Source organism: Meriones unguiculatus, chromosome 7 (genome assembly GCF_030254825.1).
Source record: "Meriones unguiculatus strain TT.TT164.6M chromosome 7, Bangor_MerUng_6.1, whole genome shotgun sequence".
Taxonomy (NCBI): Eukaryota; Metazoa; Chordata; class Mammalia; order Rodentia; family Muridae; genus Meriones; species Meriones unguiculatus.
In genome coordinates, this window is record NC_083355.1 from 75,191,440 (window position 1) to 75,211,822 (window position 20,383).

Sequence of the window (20,383 nt, forward strand, 5' to 3'; positions counted from 1 at the left end):
TGAGTTGTGTTTTGACAAGGCAGTAGAGACTAGTCTAATTTCACATTTCTACATGTGGCTATCTTGTTTCACAGTCACATTGGATGAAGAGTCTGTCTTTTCTCCAGTGTAAAATGTTGGACTCATTTCTGAGTATGAGAATGACTGTAGTTACATGAACTTATGTTTGAGTCATTGATTTTGTTCCATTTGTCTACATGTCAGATTTTGTAACGATAAATTAATTTTATGATTAGTACAACTCTTTTCTATATATTTGAGGTTAGAGAATGTAATCCTTCCAGCATTTTTCTTCTTCCACAGAATTTTTTTTTGGCTATGTGGGGACTTATATGTTCTGTATGGACTTTGGGATATATATATTTTTTCCTATTTATGTAAAGAATGACATGGGGATTTTCATTGGGATTGTATTGAATTTGTAAATACTTTTGGTAAAATGATCCTTATCACATTAGTAATTTTACCAATCAATGAGCTTAGAATATCTCTCCATTCTCTAGTGCCTTTACCTTGTTTTCCACTCAGTGGTTTAAGTTTATATTAAACATCCTTAATTTTGTTGGTCAGATTTATTCCCAAAGTATTTTATTTTCTTTGAGGCTACTATAAATGAGAATGTATCCAAGATCATTTTCTCTGTGCTTTTCTTATTAGTGTATTATAGAAAAGCTAATAATTTTTAAGTTGGTTCTTTTTCTTGCCATCATGCTGAAATTATTGATGTTTCCAGTAGCTTCCTTGTATAATATTTTGGATTCCTCATATTTAATATGGCATCTATGAATAGGGAGATTTTGACTTCTTTTCCTATTTGCATCTCCTTAATTACTCCCCTTGGCTTACTGCTTCACGTTGTGTTGAGCACAATACTGAAAAGGAGTAGGGATAGTGGACAACAGTGTCTCATTGCTGATTTCAGCGGGATTATTTTAAGGTTTTCTCTGTTTAGGATAATGTTGCTGTGGTTTAAGAGCTCGCATACATTATGACACTGGGCAGGTAACATCTCGGCCATGCTCTGCACCCCCCAGGCTTGTGCAGAACTGGACTGTTGTTAATCCCATGCTCTGTCTGAGCTCATAGAGACACTCTGGTGGTTAATTCAGGCACAGTCCTTGCCTGGCCTGCTCAAATGGCCCCCTGCAAGGGTCATCTGACTCAGGCCTGCTACCTCCCATGGCCTGCAGTTCCAGGAAGGCTTCTTCTGGTCTCTGGCTTGCTCCCTATCTTGGGAGCCTGTCAGGACCTGCCAGGCACCATACTGATGATCATCTCAGGCTAGATCCCTGTCAGGACCCCTGGCACTGGACTGGTTGTCATCTTAGGCTCTTTTTTTTTTTTTTTAGGAAATGTTGGGCCACTAAATCATTCAAATGTACATAGGTCAGAACATTGAGAGTAGAAATAGTCTTACTCATCTATGCCACCTTCTGAATATCTGTGATACAGCAGCCACACCAATAAGGCATAGCACTCCTAAGACCACTCCTGAGACAACCACAGACACTCAGAGACCTTTGGCACCACTCACAGGGACAAGTAAGTGGTGGAGAAATGGAAAAGAAAGAGAAACAGAAGGAAGTTGGCACAACGAAGAGAGGCAGAATTGGAGACTTGAGGGTGGTGTGAAACAGCCTGATGTCAGTAGTAGGTGATCCACCTGGGACCATGGTGGCACCCTGGCCTATGCTGCCACCAAGGGCCACATCTGGATCCATGGCTCTGCATCAACCGGGTTCTATTACCACCAGAGGTCAGGCAGATGTCTCTGATCTGGGCTGCCGCCTGGGGAAATGCTGATGGCTCCACAGAACTGGCCCCACCTTTTACCCCTCATCTGGGCATCCCGGAAGGCCTGGTGGCCCTGGGAACATGAGAGCAAGAGAGTTGACATCACGCCTAGCCAGCTGCAGCACTTGGGAGAACAGCCTGCACATTGCAGGAGTTGTGAATGAGCAGGCTCTGATTATAGGAGTATGTGAGAGTTGACCCTGAGGCTTGTCTCCCTGGAGGTGGCAGCATGGATGAGGAAGGAATACCCTCTTCCCCTCTCTCCCAGCACCACCTATGGCGGGCAGGAGACCTGGCTTTGGGGTCATGAGAGCAGGAGAGCTATTCATGTCCCTCTCCATCTGCAGCACAGTAGAGCTGGTCCTGAATATGAAGCTTTTGAGTGAGATGACCCCAGGGTGTGAGAGAGAACCCGCCCTGCCTCTCGTCTGCAGTGCAGTGGCTACAGCAAGGGAGAGATTTTCCACCGCTCTCTTTTTGCTCTTGCCATTGCCATCTAGTTGGCCTAAATGAGGTCATGAGAAAGTGTGAGTATGGAAGAGCTGGCCCTGCCTCTTGTCTTCTGGTCAGTGGCTTGTGCAAAACAAAGATGCCCTCCTCCCTTCCCTCATGTGATCTATGGCAGGTGGGAGTACTGGCCATGTCCTTCACAGGCTTCAACACTCCAGAAAGCAGGCCCTGTACCTCACCTGGGCAGCAGTGGGGATCTGGCTGTGTTTTCCTGGGTTATGAGTGAGCTTGCTCTGAGGGTGTGAGAGCTGGAGACTGGGTAGGCTGGCCAGTTCATGCTGAGGACCAGTCCCAGGTGAGGTAAGGGCTTGAAGGAGGGTGGATGCTATAGTGAAGAGGGATGAGGGAAAGGGGAGGGAAGGATCAAACTCAGAACACCATTTTCCTTTCATGACAGACCGGACAGAGGGGAAGCACATTTCAGTGTGGGTGACCTGCTATGACAACTTGTGTCTCTTGCAAAGTATATTTATACATAAAATCATTTCCTCAGAAACTTTCATTATTGATTACATAACTTCAAGTCTTCCTTGAATGCATAAATATATAGGAACAAAAGAAACAATGCAAGCAAACAGCAAATTTTATAAGGACTAAAAATTAACATTTCGATAGAATCAGTTTTCTTTTAACTCAAAAGTTTTCTTCCTCATGATTAGTATCGTAAGCCCTTGCAGTTACCAAAATGCTAGATAGGATGAATCTAAGTCTGATTCTGTTTCATGTTGGCATAGAATTAATAGATTAAAAATTATTTCCTTCCATCTGTTACATCAAACTTATCTTCCTTTAAAAGTTAAATCTTTCTGACCTTTAGTTGATCCTTCCATTTTTTCCTCTATTTTTCTTTCACATTTAAAATAAAACCATCATCCTTATCTTGGAATTTTAAAATATTGTGCAACCTTTTTGCTTAAAGGCTGTCTGTCCTTTTGTCTTCCCTTTTAATTTATTAATATAATATATTATATTATTTATTACAGTTCATTCACTTTGTATCCCAGCTGTATGTAGCCCCTCTCCTCATCTCCTCTTAGTCCCACCCCACCCCCTATTCTCCCCCTATGCCCCTCACAGTGTCTGATAAAGGAGGGCTTCCTCCCCTTCTCTCTGAGCCTATCAGGTCTCATCAGGGCTGGCTGAATCACCTTCCTCTCTAAAGGCTGTACTTCACCCCAGGGAGAGGTGATCAAAGAACCAGCCACTGAGTTCATGTCGGAGACAGCCCTGGATTCCCTTACTAGGGAACCCACTTAGAAACTGTGCAGCCTATGGGCTTCATCTGAGCAGGAGGTCTAGGTCCTCTTCATGCATGTTCCTTGATTGGATTAACAGTCTCTGAAGCCAGCACTGAGCCCAGTTTTTTTTTTTTGGGGGGGGGGGGAAAGGGTCGCTCTGGTAGTCTCCTTGTGGAGCACCTGTCCCCTCCAGGGCTTTCTATCTTCCCCTTCTTCCATAGGGTTCCCTGCACTAGTTTGACTATGAGTCTCAGCATCTTCTTTGATACCCTGATGGTCAGAGTCTTTTGAGGCCTCCATAGGAAGGCTTCTGTCCTCTTATCTGCTCTTATTCACTTTGTATTCTAGATGTAGCCCCTAGCTCATCTCCTCATGGTTCCACCCTCCCTCTCTATTCCTTCTTTATGCCCCTCCCCTTGTTTTTCTATAATATCAGAAAAGTTTGTTCAAAAAGGCAGGCAATTCACTGAGCCATAATTTTGGTCGCTGTGACTTTGCTGTGAACCTTTGTTTCAATACAATTTCTATCTTTATTACCATCCTGTAAAGGACAGAACATCAGGGTTTCTAAACTTGCTTACTTTGTCCTCAGGAAGGTACCAGTGTCTGTCAGTAATAGCATGATCAAAATCTCTTCTTCTCCATAGTAGTTCTTTGTTTGTGAAGTTGAACATGAAAGCCTAGTGATTCAGTTACAGCTTGTCAACTTCCAAAATTTCCCTAGATTTTTCTCCTTTAGCAATATTTTTCAGATCCTCTACACCATGCTTACTAATATAATTTATTAATAATCTAAGAGTAAATCTAAATAGATTCTATGGAGGACTTAATTTTATGTATATCTGTTTTTCCCAGTTAGCCACCGTTAGTTTTATTATTTTTTATTAACACCAGCTTTTGTGACATTATTCCAACTCTATCCTTTGGAGAGATGCATTTAAAAGTAAGAAATATCCACCAAGGGCAGTGAAGGGTCAATCCAAGATATCCAGGCACTGGAACTTTGTCAAACAGTGCCCCCAGGATGCATGTCAAAGACGCTTGGTCATCTGGGCACTGGAACTTTGCTAAGCAGTGCCCCCAGAATGCTTGGCCTCACTCTTTCAGATACCTCTCAGGACCACATCCACAGCTTTGATTTGGGCCACCCCAACATCTCCTTTATCAGTGAACTGGTATAGTATATGAAGCAGTAGGTCCTACAAATCCAAAGCTACAGGATCTCCATGACACAGGGCAACAACAGGATATTCAAAAGGAGTCCCAATGAGGTCCCATTATTGATAGAATAGTAGAAGCCAGAGGCCTCATACTAGACCAACGAGTCATTGCAATAAATACTTGTAAGAAAGAAGAGTGGACAAAAGGGGACACACTATGACACACTACAGCTACCACAGTGATTTTTTTTTCTGTTGTTGGGGGAGGGTACTAGGGTGGAGGGTAGATATGAAGGGATAGAAGGATGAAAGAGTTTGGGGTGTGTGATGCGAAATTCACAAGGAACCAATAAAAAGTGTCTTTCTTTCTTTTTTTTTTTAAGAGCTCACATACAGCTCTTAATTATGTTGAGATATGTTCACTAAAGTCCCACACATACTTTAATCATGCAGGTGTGTTGGATTTTGTAAAAAAAAAAAAAAAAAAATTTCTTTCTGCATCTACTGAAACGATCATGTGATTTCTGACATAAAATACATAAAATACTTTTATGTGCTTTACTGAGTTTTTGACTTCTGTTCGTTTGATAGAGACCAAATATCATTTACTGAATGAGCTCAGTAGTTAAGTTGTCCTAGGTTGCACTTTTATGCTACTCCGTCTGTATGGCTGTACTTCAAAACTCACTTTAAATAGTCTTTCCCTTTTTCTTCTATAGATCCTAACTATGCAGTTTTTTCTGCTATATATAAGCCTCCTTATAGTCAAATATCCCATTAATGAATCAAACCTTTGTTTTTACCCATGAGCCTAAAAAGCTCATGGCTCTAAGGTTTGAGCCTCTTTTTAATATAATTTTTAGACCCTATGTCACTGCTTTTATTTAATGACAGGAGTACAGTTTACACTAAAACTGACTGTTGATACTTCTGCCCAGAATTCTGGGGTGGTAACTTGACGATGCTCATTAGATGATAGACTCAATTCATACACTTACTCACACACTAATGGTCTGCCTATCAAGTCTAGTTAGGCTCGGAAGCATGCCAGGAAGGGATATGCTAAAAGTGAATACTTTCCTCTCAATGCTTTGGCCTTTTCTTGGAATTTTACAGTTGGGATCTCGCAGGCTTTACTTAGAATGCTAGCCAGCCATGAATGTATCTTGCAGAATAAAATGTCACCTTCTACTACTGATTGGGCCTGTTAAGGAGATCTAAGTTCACTTGAGATCTACTCAAAATTCTTATACATCTGAATTACTTGACCTACTGATGGTCACTAAGTATGGTACTTACTCTTTAAAATCTGTAGAAACTTATCAGCTTCTATTCCTATGAGTGATGAATTGTCCAAGATACCTTACATTAGAGGGAGAGTGACTTTGTGACATCTTTCTGTAGCTTAATTAAGATTTCACTGAAAAAGGACTAACCAGAAACATGTGAAAAGTTTTTGTTACTGTTTTTGAGCCCCAAATCCAAGGTACAAAATAATTATTTATTATTTATAATTTGTTATTGTCCGGCTGGAGAGATGACTCACCCATTAAAGGCTAGGCTCATAACCCTAAATACAATTTGTTATTGTTAACTACTAAGTAAGTCTTATCTTTCAAATGACCCACACTAAATCTAAATTCTAAGATCTCATTTCAGAAATATTAACTCCTTATACTAGTCCTTCTTCATTGGAACATTTAAAAACCCTGTACTATTATGTTTTTTAGCACGTAAATGGAATCTTGGTTATACTTTATTATAAAACATGAATTGAGTAACTCATTAACAAGGACACATAATAGAAGGACCATAAATATCTGTGCTGGAAATGTAGATATATTATTATATTCATTTCAAACATTTATATAAAACAAACCTTTTCTAAGTAGGGTTAAAGTTTGAAAAGTTTAAAGTTTAAAAAAAAAATACTATGACTGAGGTTACTTTTAGGCATTCTAGATGTTGGTAGTAATATTTTTCCTTTTCTAAGATCTTTTCCTGTTAGGTCTATAAAAATGAACTACTTTTCACTCTCAACTCTACTTGTTCTTCTTTTTTTTCCTTTTTAATATTTTCCTCCTTATAACAACTAAGTACATTTTTTCTGCCTGTATGTACAAGACTAGTAGATTATTTACTGGAACATATACAGTCTTTTAGAACCAGCATACTTTATGAAAACTGACTCTCCCCTACCCCTCAAGCCTTTATTTGACACCAGCTTCTCAGATCGTGAACTTAAAAGTCATTCCCCATGTTGAGATAATTGCACTGTAGTCTCATTTATAGCCAATTACCATCATTTCCTCTTAGTCTTATACTAATCTATAAAACCTTTTTCTATTATTTATGAAAAGCTTCAGCAAGCTCAGATTGCTCAGCAGGAATATAATGCTATTAGAAGAAAGTATAGCTGTAATATGATACATAATACATACAAGTGTGTGTGTGTGTGTGTGTGTGTGCACATCTATAGTTTAAATGAAGTGATGGCAGTTGTGCTCCCCACAGGAATCATAGACCATCCAACAAAAGCTCAGTACTTGACATAAGACACCCCATTTTGAGTAACTGTTCATTGGAATCTAAAAAATTCTTATAACAATATAGGCCACTATTGTTGTGTTTGGTTGCCTCCAGATATGGAAGGTCAGTCTCCATGGCACACTTCTGAAATAGGTCTCAGAACATCTGAGCTGGAGCTGAGCTGAAAGTATCCTCTCTGAGCACCAGCTTTCATAGTACAAGAAGTTGCTATGAAAACTGCCAAGAGATGAAAGCAATCTATATTCCTGATCAGTTATTATGTCAATGATCAACAACAATGACTTGCAAGACAAGACATATTTAAAGGTGTATCAGTTGCACTCATATTTTAGCAGAAACCAATATTTGTCTAGCCAGAGTTAAGGCCTCTCGAGAGAAGTTAAGTCATGCTTGATACTAGAAAATTATCCCAGTTTCTGAGGCTGGTGAGGTCATGGATCTTAGAGAAAAACCTAATACCATACCACCTAAACTTATCATTATATCCAAAGATAAGTGGAGCACTTGTCCTTCATCAAAAACTTCTCTGTATAGCAAATAATGAACATTAAAGAAAACCATAACTTGTTCAAAATATGAAGAACAACTGATTATGGGATACCTACCCCTATAGATACATTTACATCAGAAACCCCACACCTAGGGCTCTGGTTACATCACAGAAGAGTAGATGGAAAGAGCATTAAGAGCATTATATTATATATAATATGTATGTATAATATATACAATATGTATTTATTATATATATTATTGATTTTGGCAAGGGCTCTATTTACCTCTGGATATAAAGATAAGTTTCAGAGGCACTTAGAGATTACAATGGTATAATCAAGTGGTGGTATTAGGTTTTTCTCTAAGATCCATGACCTCACCAGCCTCAGAGAGAGAATACATATATTCTCATCCTCTCTCTGTGTGTGTAATAATATCAGAAAAAGAGGCCATGAATTTGAGGGTGTGCTAAAAGTATGGATGAAAGGGTTTTGGGGAGGAAAGGAAAGATGAGAAATAATGTAATTATATTTTAATTGTTCATAGTTAAATTGACAAAAGAAAATAAGTAAAAAGAATAAAGGTTTTTCCTGGAAATGGAATACAGTTTGTCAGTGACAATTAAATGCTAAGAACTTTAATGTAGTCTTTAGAAGAACATTGAAAGGCATATCATTAGATTATCCATCCTGTAAAAAGTCAGTGCAACACCCAACTTATCCCACAAATACAGAGAAGCAATTATTCCTAAGCAGTAATGAGGGCTAGGCTTTAGTGCTCTTAATGGACTTGTTCATGGAGTTTACTCTTAACTATCCATCCAGTTATGTTAGCTATGTGCCAGTAATTTGAAAAGATGAATTGAATATCTTATTAAATTTAACATAGTGCTGTAACTATTAAATTGGCTTTGTGAAGTGTCCAGATGGTAGGGATGTCTTCAAGTGATAAGTAAGTAGAGAGTAAACACCACCATAAAAATAATTAGAGATTAAATCATGTATAATAAAGGTACTTGGTTACTTACACAGATTCAAGTTTATTTATGCTGGTATATGACAAACATACAGCTTTTCTGAAAGCCATAGCAAGCCAGTCTCTCTCAAATATATTTGAGTCTCCACTTGTAACTCAAAATAATTAAGACAGTGTGTCAATAATTGGGAATAGCTTTCTTCCAATAAAAACTCTTCTCAAAAATATTAAATATTAGACTAGATTGAGAGTAAGATTTATAGTATATGAGCTCTTGTTTAAATTCATGGAAGCTGTAGGCATAAACTATAATAATAATAATAAATATAATTAATCCTATATTTTAACTTATGAAATATACAAGTCCCTTTCCTATCTATCTAGTATTAAGCAATGTGAAGTGTCAAGGAACATACTATAATCAAACTGCTGTAATAACAAAGTGTCTCATGCCTTGAATTTGGTGACACCCTGGATCAGTAAACAGAATTTTTACTTTATCTCAAATGTTAAAAGTTTAGTTTCTACTGTGCCTCTGTCAAGTGAGACTTGACATTGTAAAATTTCCATCTCTTGTGTGCTCTAATGCTTATTATGGACTATAGTACACATAAATAATAAACAAAATGATATCTGAGCATTAAAAGATTGTTTTTGTTAAATTTCTTTCATCATATACACTTATGGATTATGGATTCACTCAGCCTTTGGAGAATATTAGAGGTAAATAAATACAGATTCTTTTCTCATTTTAAGTGAAGACTGGTTTGTATTTTACATAAACTTTATACTCACTCTAATCTTTCCTGAAGAGTTTTGTTGACAATTTGGAATGTGTAATGTGCAGTAAAATTATGATATTGTTTACGTTGCGAACACAGTAAACAAGTAGAGCAACCTGTTTCACTGAATGTCCCCAATCATGCCCTGGACATTTATTTCTCTAGAATGCTACTACCATAGTTTTCACTTCTATTTATGTCAGTTAAACATATGATAAATTGAGTGCTTGAGACAGCAAGAATAGATGGGAGGCTACAAAAACAGACCAAATAATTTTTGGTCCAGACACAAAATTATTATTGTTAATTATTAAATTTATTAAGTTTAGACTTAAATTTTGTCCAGCATAAATCTGAACTGTTATTATACTCATAAGGTAATGATTAGAAAAAAACACATAGGCTAGACAAAACTAGGTTTTCACAAAGAGTGTATTAGTTGTAGCCAAGACAGTCATATTGCACAATGGCCTCCTGTAGAATTGATAAAGAAAGGGAAGATTTATTCTGATTGACAGAGAGCCCAGGTTCACAGAGAACCACTGACAAGGAAGCTATACAAGAAGAAACAAAACTGAAGCCATTTTGAATAGAACTTTCATTTTGAATAGGGGTCAAACACAGTTTAATTGCCTAAGACTTGGCTGATTGAGCAACAACCTGACTGACAAGTTGAGACATGAATTCTGGGTAAGTTGCCCCACCATAGTTGAGCAAACCAACCAATAAGAACAGGGTAAGTATAACACAAAGAAATGTTCCCAGGAAAATCCCCTATCCCTGAATCCTGATAGGTAAAAAATATAACTGTAACTTGATAAAGATGTGTGTGTCTTGTGATTTCTTTTCTCAAATGTTCTGTTTAATTTTGGAGTCTCTTCTGTAGCCCAGAGTGATCAGTAGCTGCTTGAGTACAATAAACCTTTCCTTTCTGCATTGACTTGGTGTTTGAGTTGTGTTGGATCAAAGCAGATTTATTAACAGCTCTTCTCAAATTGATGGCAGGAGGGTCTCAGAGCCCTGCCCTACATATTATCCACTGCCATTTTGTAAGAGCTTTTTCTTTTCCAGAGGAAGAGCTGGGTGTCTTTTTGAAAATGCTCTTGTTTGGATGATCTATGTTGTTTTTACTACATAATAAAATATTAGATCCAAAGCTACCTAATGTATTGGGTTTACAAGTTGCTTGCTCTAGAAAGCCAAATTTAGACTTGCAGAGGAAAAGGTATACAAAAAATTGAAATACAAGTATGATCTGGAAGACAGAAAGAAAAGAGGAAATACAACTTGTTATTTTAAAAAAGTAACTAATTTAACTTGTTTTATGTGTATGTATGTGTGCCTGAGTATGTATATATGTACCATGTGAGTATAGGTACCACAGAGAAGAGAAGAGGTCATCTGATCCTCTGGAACTGGGGTTACAGGCACGTGTGAGTCTCCTGATGTTGTTGGAAACCAAACCTGAGTTCTCTGTAAGAGCAACTGGTCCTCTTACTTGCTGAGCTACCTCTAGCCCTTGAGAATTAAGATTTTTAATAGTGAACTTCACCATTCTCCAGGAGATGACCTGTTTATCATTTCCACTCCAATTTTCATATGAATATTTCAAGTAGAAAAATAATTTTAATGCAACTGGAAAGATTTGAATTTTATTTTATTCTGTACTCACAAACAAAGCAACACGCCATAGGATTATCACCATGGATTGATGCAGCCATGAATCATCTGAAGGAATGGGCGGGCATGGGAGCGTTAGCAGGCCTTCTGGTGTTGGTCTCCTTGGTTTGCCTGTGGTATATATGCAAGATTAGAGTCTCACAACAGCGTAATGCAGCCATGATCTTTCAGGCCTTTACAGCCATTGAAGGAGGACAGTCTCCCCAAGCATGGTTGGCTACCATAAAAAGCTAAAATGTTATGCTCAGGATGCGAGGCTAAGCACTGCACTCAGGGTCAGCCGCTTTGGACTCAGAGAAGAGCAAGTCTGATTGCATGTGGGTTGATGCCCCAGATCCCGCCTCTGAGAAAAAGGTATCAGACGGGTCTGATGCTCTTTGGGTGGATGACACCTAAATGAACATTGGTACAAAGTCCCAATTTATTTCTAATATCAGAGATCAAACCTCTACTCTTGCCTGATGCGTCTAAAACAAAAAGGGGGAATTGTAGAGAGCTGTGTAATGCCGCGCCTTATAGATGGAGCTGGTTTCCGCCTTCCACCTTCCCGATGGTGAGTGCTCTGTGTCACAAACAACTCCACATTTGGCTAAGGCTGAGGATCTGGCTTGCTTCCCTGTATGTGGACCTATCTGCATTGCCCACGTGGCACGCTGGGGTTGGCTACCCAGAGGCTATTTAAGCTGTGGGCTGGCTTTCCCCAGGGTCCGATGATTGTTCAAGGTTCCTGAATAAACTGCATTGAAAAAAAAAATTTCCTTACACCAGAGGACCTAGATATGTAAATTGAGATGGTTGTGGATTTTTGTCCGTTTCTCTGTTTTATCTTGCTTTGTTTTGTTCTCCCTAATGTTTGGAAAAATCTTACTGATAAGCGTGCATTTAGCTTTCCAAAATGAATAACACCAACTACATTCTGATGAAACCTCTTTTCATATTAGAGGGACTTCATAAATCTTTGTTCTTTTCTGTAATTTCTTTTACAATTTATTGTTAGAACAACTTTCTTTAATGCTTTCTTTAATGGTTAAGATTTGTTTACTTTTCTATTTAAACTTTATTCTCAATTAAGTTCAAATTTTGATCTTACTTCTTCTCTCCTGGCTACCAGATTGTGACACTCCTGAGTACAGATCTCTGGGATATTTACTGATGATAAGATATTTCCTTACTCTCTATTTCTCTTCATGGACTCTATTTTAGGAGAAAATATATGGGGAAAGGTAAGAGGTTATGAAAATCAAAGGTTCCGATAATTACAGTTAAAACATTGTTCTGGTTGAGGCTTTTGAGATTTTTAGTTACTTAAGATTTCCACTTTGGAAATGAGTCTGGCACTTTCTCAGACAATTAGGAATAGTGCTTCCTCAAGATCCCGCTGTACCATTCTTAGGCATATATCCAAAATATGTTCAAGTATACAATAAGGACGTTTGCTCAACCATGTTCGTAGCAGTTTTATTCATAATAACCAGAATGTCGAAACAACCAAGATGTCCATCAGCTGAGGAATGGATACAGAAATTATGGTACATTGACACAATGGAATACTACTCAGCAATGAAAAACAAAGAAATCATGATATTTGCAAGCACATTATGGGAACTAGAAAAGATGATTCTGAGTAAGGTATCCCAGAAGGAGAAAGGCACACATGATATATACTCACTTATAAGTGGATATTAGACAACTAATATAGGATAAACATACTAAATTATGCACACCTAAAGAAGCTAAGGAAGAAGGAGAATCCTTGATAAGATGATCAATACTCATTCAGAAAGGCAAATAAAATGGACATCAGAAGAGGGTGAATCAGCGAACAGGACAGGATCCTACCACAGAGAGCCTCTGAAAGACTACCCGGTAGGGTATTAAAGCAGACTCTGAGACTCATAACCAAACTCTGGGCAGAGTGCAGGGAATCTTATGAAAGGGGGAGATAGTAAGACCTGGAGGGGACAGGACCTGCACAGGATGAGCTAAAGAACCAAAAAATGTGGGCCCAATGATCTTCTCTGAGACTGATATTCCAACCAAGGACCATTCATGGAGATAACTTAGAATTCCTACACAGGTGTAACTTATGGCTGCTCAGTGTCCAAGTGGATTTCCTAGTCAGGGCACAGGGGCTGTCTCTGACATGAACTCATTGTCTGGCTCTTTGATCTCCTCCCCCTGAGGGGGCTGCAGCCTCCAGGCCACAGAGGAATATAAATACAGCCAGTCCTAATGAGACCTGATAGGCTAGGGTAACATGGAATGGAAGGAGGACCTCCCCTATCAGTGGACTGGGGAAGGGGTATGGGAGGGAGAGTGGGATCAAAAGGGGACAAAGCAGGGGGCCACAGCCAGGATACAAGGTGAATAAATTATAATAAATAAAATATAAATTTTAAAAAGTAGAGGATGTCTTTAGTTGGATATAACAATGGCATTAAGCAAAGTTAGACAATCTGTACATTATTCAATTTTGATCATAACTTCCCTGAATACCTTTTTCTCTGCCAGTATTCATTCATGTGGAGTCAGCAGGAAACTGAAATTCTTGTTTGCATCTACTTGTGAATTAATGATCTATAACTTTATAGCCACTCTAAAGACATTTTTTTTTAATCTACCACCATTGTATAGACTATTTCAGTAACCCTATATCAGTAGTGGATACAACTCCATAATTCAAATATCTTACTCCCTTTCTATATCACATAAAAGAGTGATAAAAGTCTATAATTCCAAGCTTGTAGATAACATTCTCATAAGTGATTAGTCCATTGTCTGTTCTTCCCAGGACACCAAGTGTCTAAAATTAGCTACTGATATTCAACAAGCGTTAAGCTCAAGAAAAAGGCCAGTGTCACTGTTCACAAGTACTGTTTTGTGAATGAACTAGATGGAGCACTTTCTTTTCAAAATCACATTCATGGATTCTAAGTGGTTTATGACATCGTATATGAGGAGATGGCAGAGGTTAGGAAAGCTTAGTTGTTAATCCTTTTAATTAATCCTGAAGAAAAGTGGCCGATCTGACCTGCTCATGACACTTAACCTTCAACTTTAAATTGTTTAGTAGTGTTGAGCTCAGCTTTGAGCCATTGGTTCAGTTCTAGGACAGCAGGAAAATTTTGTAATATTCTACCAGAAGAAGTTAGTCACTGTGAGATAGATCCTGATAAGATATGCCCATCATATTAACAATCAGAGACTGTTAATTCTCTCTCAAGAAAATAAGATCCCTTATTGCTTTCACAGAGCATCGAGAGGGCTATTTGATTAAAAGGTTACAGACCTCAGCTCCTATAAGCTTTCAAATGTGGCTAATGGAAGTTGAGGGTAACAGCACAAACCACTTCACAATGAGCAAAAAGCAGAGTGCAATTCTTTTGACAGCCTAGAAAGCCTGATTTCTTAGAATAAAGTCATTAAGTGTCAAAACTGAAGGAACATTAGAAGCTATGCATGACAAGTCTCATTTTACCTTGAAGAGAACCAGGGTCCAGGGTAGAGGCAAATTATCTTGAATCTCTGTCAGCCCTTCAGACATGATAAGAGTAAGAAACTAGATTTGCTTGACAACTAGTGATTTACACAGTTGTTCTAAACTTATTTTGTTGAACCGTGTTTTTCTCACAATTGTTTCCTAGAATTTTGGAGTGGGTCATATATTTGTAGTATTGGGTGGTAGGATCCTATTTTGAAATTATGTTTGCATAGAAAATGACTGCACTTAAGCAAAACTACAGACTCAGTGAAGGAGGACCATACATTTTCCACTGGACTGGATTATGTTTAACTATGACTCAGGAAAATAGTAAAAACCGTTGGTTCTGTGATACTTAAACGTAAATGTCAATGTTTTATGATTTAAAGTCATCTGAGGGATGGGTATCTGTGCATACTCAAGAAACCTTGATTATATGAATTATACTAGAAGGACCTCAAATTGTAGGTAGCAAGATTCCCTGGGCAGGGTTAGCATGTGTATGAAAGGGAGAAAAGGAGCTGAGGATAGTCATTAACTTCTACATCCTGATTGTACATGCAGTATCTAACAAGCTGCCTCAAGTTCCTGTTCCTGTGATTCCCTGCTATGGTAAACTGTATCCTTGAACTATGACACAGAGGTGGGGGGGGGAAGAACCTCTCCTTTCTTAAATTATTTGGGTCAGGACATTTTATAAAAGTATCAGAAATACAACCAAGATAACTAACCAGGAATCAAAGGACCTCTGATTAGCCTCTATGATGGGCTTTTACCTGTCTTGCTTTCAGATTTACTGATGGAGCACAATAAAATTTCTTATATGATGGAAAACAATATTTTTATTTCTGAAACATATGTCTGGAATCCATTCATTCCCAGTAAGTTCCAAAACTGAAGATATTGAGGGTATGGGCATGAGATTAGACGACTACCTAATTAAATGCTATCCAACACAAGAAACAAGAAAATCTTCACGTCACTTAAATTATTTAGGCTATGGAAAGGAACACACATGATCTTTGTAAAATAAAGTCATGTGTTAATTTTTGTTAAATTAGGAATGTGAAATCACCCTATTACATTTGGAAATAACTTCAACTTATATTCCTTTCTTATCCTTCTCATTGTTTCTTTAAGCCATAAACTTCACCCCAAATTAGTGATCAGCATATAAGTAAATAGTTTAGGATAATAATATAACTGTGCATTCATCATGACAAATGACTAGCTTAAGATGTCACATTTTATGTTGGTTGTAGTTTGTTGTTCTAAATAATAATAATAATAATAATAATAATAATAATAATAATAATAAGAAACTGTTATAATGAGCTGACTTTTCCATCACCCTAAAGAGGTTCTGTAATTGGGCATCGAAAAACAGTGGTGCAGTTACTAAGTTGTGGTTATTTTTAATTGCTTTATTGTTAATGAGGAAACATTATGGATTAATGTGTTGCATTTGTGTTAGACAAAAACATCCTGATTAAAAATAAAGTTTTCATGTGGTTACCTCTTCCCTGAAATTCTTGAAATTAGTAAAGGAAGAATATATTTTTTGCCTTTAGCTTGTAACAATTTTACATTTTTTTTAAAGACCAAACACAGTTTTTAACCTTTATTTTGGCTACTTACTAAAGTTTAAATTCCTGTCTAACATTGAATTTGTTCGTTTTTCACACCAGGTAAAACAACTTGTGTTGCGAATAAAACGAAGTGTTAAAGAAACTGGGAAGAAGGATCTAGGGTATAATTGATAGTTTAGTGGTCATACAGGCAGGTTAGGAATGCGTGTGGCAGTCCCCAGTGAACAGGGCATATTGAAGTAACATTTCTATGGAACTAATGAGCAAATTCATACTTTACAAGGGTTGAGTCCTCTGATGAGCAACATAATTACTATAAGTCTTTTAAATTTTATTTAGCTAACAAGTGCACTTAATTTCTCACACCCAGCTCTCTTCAGTCTCACATTTGCAAAATTCCTTTGAATCTCTGTCATGAGAATGCCCTCTATAAAAGGCAAAAGGTCAAGCTCTGAATTTCAAGATCCTTTAACATGAACAAGATCCTTTAACATAATGCCTCTTGCCAATTTTCTGTCCTGAAGTCTAGATCTATAATGTCTATATTCCTCAGAGAAACACAGCTAACAAACAGTGGGGTGTGTGTGTGTGTGTGTGTGTGTTTGTGTGTGTGTGTGTTGCTAAGGGGTAGTACATGGAATTCTTATATAATTATAGAGACCGAGAAGTCCCCAAATCGGTGATCTAACAACTTGAGAACTACTGTAGTCAGTGCTACAAGAGAAATTCTGAGCTGAAAGCAGAAGACCAGTGTCTCTCTCAAAGACCACTAGGAAGCTAGGAATTTCCCCTTGCCCACCCATTTGTTCTATTTGGATCATCAAATAGACATGAGACTTGCTCATATTAAATAGAGAAATTTATTTTATTCAGTCTACCAATTTACCTGTGAATCTCCACTGGAAAAATCTTCAGGAAGTCAATTGTAACAATGTCCCACAAATATCCAATTTCTGGAGACACTACAGCACATATAGTTTGACATACAAAATTAATAATCACAGATTCATTGATTTGCTGGTCTTCGGATTTTTCTATCATGTCAGTAACTCCCAAGACTTCACTATCATCTTCATTTTCTCCAAGAGCAAAAACGTATGTATGTTTCTTACTAAGGAAAAAAATTACCTATCCGTATAGATAAACTAAAACCATATTTCTTTGTAGAATTATAGCTGATCATATCTCATAGAACATTTCAATCCTAGAACTCTAGCTGCCTAATACTAAACATTTTGTTTCGTGGGGGGTGGAGAGATGGCTCAATGGCTGCTCTTCCAGTGGTTTGAATTCTGTTATCAGCAACCACATGGTGCCTCATAACCGTTCTATAAGATCTGGTGTCCACTTCCCTTCTCCCTCCCCTCTCGGAAAAAGAGGAGTCCCTTCTCCCCCATATCACCCTCCGCCAGCACTTCACGCCCCATCAGGACCTAGCTTAGTTTCATCCACTGAGTTCAGGCAAGGCAGCGCTGCTAGGGGGAAGTGATCCAAAAGCAGGCAATGGAATACGGGTTAGAAACAGCCTCTCCTCTTCCACTCGCCAGGCACCCCACACGAAGATCAAGAAACCCATCAAACACATGTGTACAGGGGTCCTAGGATCAGACCATGCATGCTCCTTAGTTGATGTCTCAGTCTCTGTGAGCCCTCATGGCACTGTGTTAGTTGTCTCTGTAAGTCTTCATGGAAGGTTCCTGCCCCTTCCAGGTCCTAGCACCTTTCCCGAAGTATTTCCACAGGACCCCTGGAGCTCTGTCCGATGCTTGGAGTACCAACATTCTTCTCCATCCTCTGCTGACTGGAGCCGCCCAGACAGCAGTCAAGTTAAGCTTCTGCCTGCAAGCACAGCAGAGCATCATTAATGGTGTCAGTCAAGGGCTGGTACCGAGACGTGGATCTCAGGTTGGGCCAATTATTGGTTTTACATTTCCTCAATCTTTGTTCCCTCTTGACCCCTGCGCTTCTTGTAGGCAGGGTAATTTTTGTATCAAAGGTTTTGTGGATGGGTTGTTGTTCTCCTCCTTCCACTAGTCCTGCCTGGCTGGAGGGTGTCACTTCAGTCTTCACTTCCCCCCTTTTAGGAGTCTCAGCTAGAGTCAATCCCATATCCTCCAAGGAGCCTCCAGCTTGACATAAAGCTGTTCCCCCTCAGTTTCCCATCTTGTTCCCAGCCCTCTCACCTCCTACCCTAGTTCTTCTCACATCTGATTACTACCCTTGTGTCCCTCCCTAGTCCATCTCCTGCCCAGTTCCTGCTCTTTACCCACTTCTGCTGTCTCTTCTGAGTGACATTTCAGCACCCTCCCTTGGGCCCTCCTTGTTAGTTGGCCTCTTTTGGTCTGTGAATTGTAGTGTGGATATTCTGTAATACAGGTTTATTATCTGCTTAGAAGTGAGCACATACCATGTGTGTCTTCATGAGTCTGGGTTGCCTCACTTAGGATGATCTTTCCTGCAAACTTCATGAGTTCTTTGTTTCTAATAGCTGTGTAGTATTCCATTGTGTAAATGTACCACAATTTCTGTATCCATTCTTCGGTTGAGGGACATCTATGTTGTTGTTGTTGTTATTATTGTTATTATTTACAATTCACTCCCTCTGTATCCCAGTTGTAACCCACTCCCTCATCTCACACTCCCCTCTTCCCTCTGCCTCCTCCCCCCTATTCCTCTCCCCTAGTCCACTGATAGAGAAAGTCCTCCTCCCCTACTGTTTGACCCTAGTCTATCAGGTCCCTTCAGGACTTCCTGGATCCTCTTCCTCTGTGGGCTGGCTAGGCACCCACCAGGGAGATGTGATCAAGAACAGGTAGCAGAGTCATGTCAGAGACTCTCTTTTCCACATACTAGGGAACCCCCATGAAGACTGAGCTGTCTATGGGCTAGATCTGAGCAGGGGATCTAGGCCCCCCTCTATGCATGGTCTTCTGCTGATGTGTCAGTCTCTGCAGTGCACCCTGGGCCCAGCATTTTTTGGCTTTGTTGGTCTCCTTGTGGACCTCTTGTACCCTCCAGGTCCTTCTAGCTCCCCCTTCTTCAATAAGACTCCCTGTGCTCTCTCCAAAGTTTGACAGCGAGTCTCTGCATCTGCTTTGATTCCCTGCTGTGTGGAGGACATCTATGGTGGGCTCCCAACCTGTTCCCTCTCTTTTACAGCTTTAGGTGTCTATCTTGTTTGTTTGTTTTTTTAAACCACTTTTACTCCCGCCAAGCTCTCCAATGTACCCCTCCTTGATCTCCCTCAGAGTCATAGCTCCTTTTATTTTCAGTAAAATAAAATACTTATTTTCAGTGTGAGTGGACACACACACACACACACACACAGAGAGAGAGAGAGAGAGAGAGAGAGAGAGAGAGAGAGAGAGAGAGAGAGAGACTCCTCTAAATATGTTAACTGTAACCACTAAGTTTGTTACTTCATCCAGCTAGTTCAGGCCTTAAATATTTTTTTTATTTTATTTTTTCTTATCAGTTACATTTTCTTAACTCTGTATCCCAGCTGTGTCCCGATCCCTCATTCCCTCCCAGTCCCTCCCTCCCTCCCTCATCTCCACCGTGCCCCTTTCCAAGTCCACTGATGGGGGGGACCTCCTCCCCCTTCATCTGATCCTGTTTTATCAAGTATCTTCAGGACTGGCTGCAAAGTCCTCCTCTGTGGCCTAACAGGACTGCTCCTCCCTTGGGGGTGGGGAGGCCAAAGAGCCAGTCATTGAGTTTCTGTTAGAAATAGTCCTTGTTCCCCTCACTTTGGGAAACCAATTGGTTACTGAGCTACCACAGGCTACATCTGAGCGGAGGTTCTAGGTTATATCCTTACATGGTCCTTCGTTGAATGTCAGTCTCAGAAAAGACCCTGCTCCCAGATATATTTGGTCCTTGTGGAGCTCCTATCCTTTCCCTATCAGACTAACTCCCCTTCTTTCTTATGATTCCCTGTACTCTGCTAAAGGTTTGGTCATGAGTCTTTGCTTTGAAAACACTGCTAGTTAGAGTCTTTCAGATGCGCTCAGTAGACTCCTGTCATACGTTCAATGCACATCCCTTCTGTCTTTCTAAACGAGGATTGATCATCTTACCCCATGTCCGCTCAATTGATTATCTTTTTTAGGTGTATAGATTTCATTATGTT

At 39.2% G+C, this 20,383-nt stretch overlaps 1 pseudogene; it reads right to left on the reverse strand.

Annotated features, from left to right (window-relative positions):
• Nucleotides 1-1,351: 1,351 nt before the first annotated feature.
• LOC132655677 (small nucleolar RNA SNORA17) lies at nt 1,352-1,473 on the reverse strand (annotated as a pseudogene).
• Between the last annotated feature and the right edge of the window lie 18,910 nt (nt 1,474-20,383).